The 6,713-nt window shown below is 41.4% G+C and overlaps 1 non-coding gene and 1 pseudogene across 2 annotated transcripts; both read right to left on the minus strand.

The window, feature by feature from the left end:
* Positions 1–561: 561 nt before the first annotated feature.
* Positions 562–2,184, minus strand: LOC117071360 (annotated as a pseudogene). Its single transcript, XR_004432259.1, has one exon. The product of XR_004432259.1 is annotated as a eukaryotic initiation factor 4A-II-like (transcript).
* Positions 2,185–2,267: 83 nt separating this feature from the next.
* LOC117071951 lies at positions 2,268–2,336 on the minus strand. Its single transcript, XR_004432668.1, has one exon. It is a non-coding gene; the product is annotated as a small nucleolar RNA SNORD2 (small nucleolar RNA).
* Between the last annotated feature and the right edge of the window lie 4,377 nt (positions 2,337–6,713).

The raw sequence follows: 6,713 nt of genomic DNA on the forward strand, positions 1-6,713 counted from the left end.
AATTTGTTTGCTTTTTTTTTTTTTTAATTTCAATCTTTCTGTTACATTTCTCATTTTGGTCGCTTATTGTTCTTCTGATTTCACTGAATTACTTCTCTGTATTTTTTGAAGTTTGCTGAGCTTCCTAAATTATTTTGAATTTTGAGTTATTTGTTAGTTTTTTTTCATTTCCTTTTTTTTTTTTTTGAGATGGAGTCTCACTGTGTCCCCCAGGCTGGAGTACAGTGGCTTTTTTTCATTTCTTTCTGGTCAATTTTGGGAGATATTGTGTTCTTTTGCGGGTGATATATCTCCTTGGTTTTACATGTTTCTTGTTGCCTTTCATTGATGTCTGCATATTTGATGAAGTCACCTCTTGCAGACTTTACAGACTATTTTCACTCTGGAAAGACCTTCCCCTATAGGGAGGTAGAAGGGTGCTTGCTGGTGGTGTGCAGTGGTTCTATCACTAGTGAGAACACAGCTGTGTAGTCTCTGTGCAGCTGTGTCTTATATTGACATATCTTTCTTTTCCTAGAATAAAAACTACTTGACCATAGTGTATGATTTTTTTTTCACTAATTAAATACTTTATTGAATAAATACAATACCAAATAAAATGCATTCTAAAAAAGTTTTAAAGGCCTTTCTACTCAGGCTAATGACAAACACAACAAAGGCAGATATGCTAGTTTAATATAATTGGCTGATTTTATACAGCACTTATATCTTTTAGTCCACAAGTATATTATTAAATGATAGAGAACATCTAATACAACCATTTCTACAGAGCTAGGAAATAAATTTCTAAGAAAGAAAGATTTTACAGACCCCATCTTTTATACCCACCCCAACAGTCTAACTCTAAAGAGGATAAAGCCAATGACTTTCCTCACAAGAGCTCGCAACTAATGTTGCTTTGCTATCAAAATCTGTATTTCTGATCCGTTATGAGCATTGAGACAAGACTCAAATATTCCCGAAGAAAGAAGCACAATGCACGTTGTGATCGCCTATTCAGCAACAGCGAGCACTGCATCCAAAACTCTCATCCCAGGAATTAAATAAGGTCAGCCACATTCATGGGCATCCCCTCCACTGTAGTATTGTAGAAAGTCTCAATGTCATGAAGAATCCTCTTGTCTTCTTCAGTAACAAAGTTTATAGCCACACCTTTCCTCCCAAATCGACCCCCTCTGCCAAGTCGACTAGCTCTTTATTCAAACAGTGTGCTGTTTCACTTACGATTCCACGTCCTAACTTATGTCAGCGCCATTTCTGAGTGCCATCTCGTCATCGACTGCTGCTGTTGACTCCTGTGAAAATAGTTTTCACGATTGGTAGGTAGATCATAATTTATAACCAAAGACACTTGTTACACATCATTCCCACGAACCAACAAGTCAGTAGTGATCAGAACATGACTTGACCCTGACTGGAATTTCCTCATGATAACATCTCTCTCCTTCTGGTCCACATCATCAGGCAGAGCAGAAACTGTGAAGTCTCTGGCATGCATTTTCTCAGTCAGCCAGTCCACCTTGCGCCTCATATTGAGAAAAATAACAGCTTGCATAATGGTCAGTGTCTCGTACAAATCACAAAGTGTATCCAAATTCCATTCCTCTCTCTCAACATTAATATAAAACTGTTTGATTCCTTCAAGGGTCAATTCTTCCTTTTTCACCAGAATTCAAACTGGATCTCTCATGAATTTTTTGGTCACTTCCAACACATCAGTTGGGCATTGTGGCAGAAAGCAACACAATCTGAATACTTGTGTTTAGTTTTTGGAAAATCTCATAGATTTCCTCCTTAAACCCACGGCTCAACATTTTATCTACTTCATCCAAAACAAACATTTTGATCAATTTTGGAGAAAGATGTCTTCTGTTTAACATATCAAACACTCTCCCGGTGTACCAACAACAATATGTGGTGCTTCAGCCTGCAGTTTTTGCATTTCATTTCGAACATTTGTTCCACCAATGCAGGCATGACAAGTTGCTCCCATATAGTCTCTAAGTGCCAGAATTACCTTTTGGATCTGTTGAGCCAGCCCTCTGGTGGAGGCCAATACTGATGCTTGGGTCTCCTTGAACTCAACCTCCAACTGTTGCAGGATGGAAATAGCAAATGTGGCTGTCTTGCCAGTACCTGACTGAGCTTGAGCAATCACATCATACCCTGAAAAAAGTAGGATACATATTTACCGATCCCACATCAAATTGTCACTTCTACTTCATACCACGTATTCCATTTGGAACATGAATTATGCCCAAATAATCAAGAGATCAGCAATGAGTATTCTCTTCATTTCAGGTCAATCCCAAAAGATGATTGCCATCATTTCACACAGTGTATGATTTTAATATACATTTGTTTCTTCCATCTATCATAAGAAATGAAAACTGTTCATTTCTTTTTTGAAATAAGAAAGTTTTGATACTAAGGTGTGTTAGCATCATAAATTGAATTGAAGAAATTTCTAATTTTTTTTTCTATGGCTTGGAATACTTTGACTAACATAAAAATTATACTTATTGGAATGTAAGCTAAAACTAATTTGTAAAATCATTTTGGCCTAGAACACTTTTATAGGGGATGCCATCATTTAGGTATTTTAAACATTAACATTAATTTGAATGTAGGCTTCTGGTAAACCTGAAATCTAGGTAATTTATCTCCTCTTTTGAAGACAGCCAGAAAAGCTAAATAAAAAATCTACTTGAAGGTATTAGGACATAATAAAATAGTGAAGAAATACTGGCCTCAAATTTGGCAGAAGTGACAAACCATTTTGGGTTGCTTCTCCTCTCAGAAGAAACTGCCAATTCAGTGTGGGAGGTACTGAGAGGCTGAATGATACTTTTTTGGAAAGTAATATGTCTTTTATAGTCTGCTTTTGATATTTTCCCTTTTTCTTTCATTTTCTGTAGTTCTGCCATGCTATATCCAGGTATGCATTTCTTGTACTTATTCTGCTCGGGTTTTCTTCAATCTGTGCTTGATCTCTTTCAACACTTTGAGTAAATTCTAGGGTGTTATCTCTTCCATTATAATTTGATTCTATTAACATGTATTGTTCAATTATTGTTTTGCCCCCTCACCCATGTGTTTTCTTTACATATATGAAGAAGGTTGACATATGCCTCAGTCTTTCTTTATCTTCTCTTTCTTTTAGCAGCTTTTCTGGTTTTCCCTTATTCTTTTTTTGTCCTCATTATGCCCCCAAATTCTCTATTCTTTTATTCCGTGCTTTATTCTGGGTTCTGTCTCCCAGCCCATCTTTAGCCCAGTCTAACTAGCTATTAAGCTAATCAATTAAGTTTGTAATTTCAGTTATTTTATTATTATTTAGTTATAGGATTTTTACTTGGTTTTTGTCTTAGCCAGGGTTCCCTAGTGATTGGATTCCATTGAATTTTATGCTCTACAAAAAGATATAGCAAAGCCCCAACCCCCAGTGCCTCAGAATGTGACCTTATTTGGAAACTGGGTCTTTACAGAGGTATTCCGTCAACATGAAGTTATTAAGATGAACCATAATTCCATATGACTGGGGTCCTTCCTTATAAAAAGGGGAAATGTGGACATAGATGGACAGACATACAGGGAAGACGACAGGAAAACATGCAGGTGAGAACGCCGTGTGAAGATGGAGGCAGAGATGGGAGGGATGCGGCCAGAAGCTGAGGAATGTTGGGGGCCACCAGAAGCTGAAGAATGTTGGGAGCCACCAGAAGCTGGAAGAGGCAGGAAGAATTCTCCTTAGAGGCTGCAGAGGGAGCACAGCCTGGCTGATTGTTTGATTTTGCACTTCGGCTTCCAGAACCATGGGACAATGAATTCCTGCTGTGTGAAGCCCTCCAGCTGTGGTGCCTCCCTAGGTAACAGATCCCCCTGGAAGGCAGAGTGCCAGGCAAGGACAATGCTCCTGTTTTATTAGAGAGTGAAATCCAGGGGGCGCAGTGAGGAAGAAGGGAAGGGACACAGATATGGCAGAGACAGGGCTGCAGACATGTGTGACTGATGACCGCTTCTCAGAGACATACCGTCTAAGAGGCTGTAAAACGGCCGGGTGTGGTGGCTTAGGCCTGTAATCCCAGCACTTTGAGAGGCCGAGGCAGGCGGATCACCTGAGGTCAGGAGTTTGAGACCAGCTTGACCAATATGGTGAAACCCCATCTCTACTGAAGAAAATACAAAAGTCAGCCGGACGCAGTGGCGGGTGCCTGTAATCTCAGCTACTCAGGAGGCTGAGGCAGAAGAATCACTTGAACCTGGGAGTTGGAGGTTGCATTGACCCGAGATCGTGCCATTGCACTCTAGCCTGGGAGACAGAGGGAGACCCTGTCAAAAAAAAAAAAAGCCGTAAAATGACAGATTCTCAGCACATTCTGTTCAGGAGGAGGAATGGGGAATAATTTATTTACCAGTCAGTGCCAAATCCCATTTATCAGGGGTTCACCCCGTGGAGCATGAATACCTCATGTTACTGAGTGGCACAGGCGTGGGTGCTGAGTGAGTCCTGGGGCATTTCTTGCCTTGTTGGCAACAGGGAAGGACCGAGGTAGGAGACAAGCGGCATTCACCGCAGGCTTGGGGTGAAATGTGCTGCCCACTCCCTGTGGAGTCAGGCATTGCCCACACAGAATGGGTGACCACCGGGGTGGTGGAAGCAAAACAGATGGCTGCTGTGGACCGAATGTTTGTGTTCCTCTGACATTCACGTGTTGAAGCCCTAACCCTCAATGGGAGAAAATTAGGCTGAGATGAGGTCATGAGAGTGGAGCCGCCATGATAGGAAGGATGAGACCCCTTCTAAGACCAGAGCCCTGGCTCTCCACCATGTGCGGACACAGCAAGAAGCTGGCCATCTGCAAACCCCCAAGAAGGCCCTCACCAGGAAATAAATCTGCCGACACTTTGACTTTGGGCTTGTCAGCCTCCAGAACTGTGCAAAATACATCTGTTATGTAAGCCACCCAGCCTGTGGAATTTTGCTATGGAGCCCTGAGGCGGCCAACACACAGCCAAAGGCTCCAGAACAAGGAGACCGAGCGAGTCTGCCCAGGTCTTAAGAGGCACAGGATGTAACTTTCGTTTTTCTTTCTTCTTCTTCTCATCCTCCTCCTCCTCCTCCTCCTTCTTCTTCCTTCTTCTTCTTTCTTCTTCTTTTTTTTTTTTTAACAGTTTTCAGATCTCTGCCAAAATTCTCAATCTTGTCTTTTTCCTCCGTAAACAAAGAATGCATATTTATTTTGAGATCTGCGTATCATAATTTCGTTATCTGGGTGACTGTGGACCATTCTGTTTTGTTTGCCCAAACAGTCCGTCTTGTCTCCTTGTGTGCTTATTGTGTGATAGGGCATCCATTGGCGTATTGTAGAAATACATCAAGATGTAGGAGGTCTCCCTCCAGGTGTGAGATAAGTTGGCTCTGTCAGGCACCAGGGGGCACCAGAACTCTATGGTTGCCTTAATCCAGTTTTAGGAAGTGTGATGATTCCAAGGCGCACTTTACTTCCCCAACTCAGCAAGCCTGGAATGCCTCTAGGTTGCCCTTACACCAAGGCCACGAGTCCCCACCCCAAGCAAGAGAGGTCCCAGAGCCTACCTTTGGTGGGTGCTGCACTCCTACCCCTTTCCCTTATGCTTGTAGCTGATTTTCAACAGAAATAAAGGAAGTCAGCAGCATTAGAACAACGTTTTTAGAGTGCTGCAAGAAAAATAGCTGCTAAACTGGGATTTTCTATGAAAAGAAAATATCCTTCAAAACTAAAGATAAAGATATCTTCAGATAGATGTTTGGCGTGAGAAGGACTACACTAAAGAGAATACTTCCAGAACCAATACAATTGGGTTTTGCAAAAAAGAAAATACTAAAAGGTATCTTCAGGTCAAAGGATGAACCCAGGCGAAAGGTTAGAGATGCAGGAAGGCATGAAGTGCAATTAAAAGAGTCAATAGATAGGGAAATCTAAAGGAATATTCAACCGGGTGTGGTGGCTCACTACTGTAATCCCAGCAATTTGGGAGGCTGAGGCAGGAGGATTACCTGAGGTCAGGAGTTCGAGATCAGCCTGACCAACATGGTGAAATCCAATCTCTACCAAAAATACAAAACTAGCCAGGCTTGGTGGCACATGACTGTAATCCCAGCTACTTGGGAGGCTGAGGCAGGAGAATCACTTGAACCCAGGTGTGGAGGTTGCAGTGAGCCGAGATTGCACCATTGCATTCCAGTCTGGGCAACAAGAGTGAGACTCTGTCTCAAAAAAAAAAAAAAAAAAAAGAATATTCATAGCATAGGACAATGACATCTTGTTGGGTTAAAAATATGAATAGAATGAAAATGTGTGGCAACTTGGCCTATAAATTTGTGAGAGAATAGATGGAGTAAAAATGTTGTAAGATTTTTGCATTCTCATAAAAGTATCATTTATTATTAGACTTAGTAAGTCCAGAAGCATGTTATAATTAATCTCTAAGGCAACTATTAAAAGAATAATACAAGATTGCATAACTTTCAAGCTCATAGGATAAAAAAAGGGAAAAATAATGCCAGGCGCATTGGCTCACACCTATAACTCCAGCACCTTGGGAGGCCACGACACGAGGACTGCTTGAGGCCAGGAGTTCCAGACCAGCTTGGGCAACATGGTAAGATCCTGTCTCTACAAAAAGTTAAAAAAAAATTAGCTGGGTGTAGTGGTTCACGCCTGTAGTTC

The sequence above is a fragment of the Trachypithecus francoisi genome, unplaced genomic scaffold (genome assembly GCF_009764315.1).
Source record: "Trachypithecus francoisi isolate TF-2019V2 unplaced genomic scaffold, Tfra_2.0 Lachesis_group3, whole genome shotgun sequence".
Lineage (NCBI taxonomy): Eukaryota > Metazoa > Chordata > Mammalia > Primates > Cercopithecidae > Trachypithecus > Trachypithecus francoisi.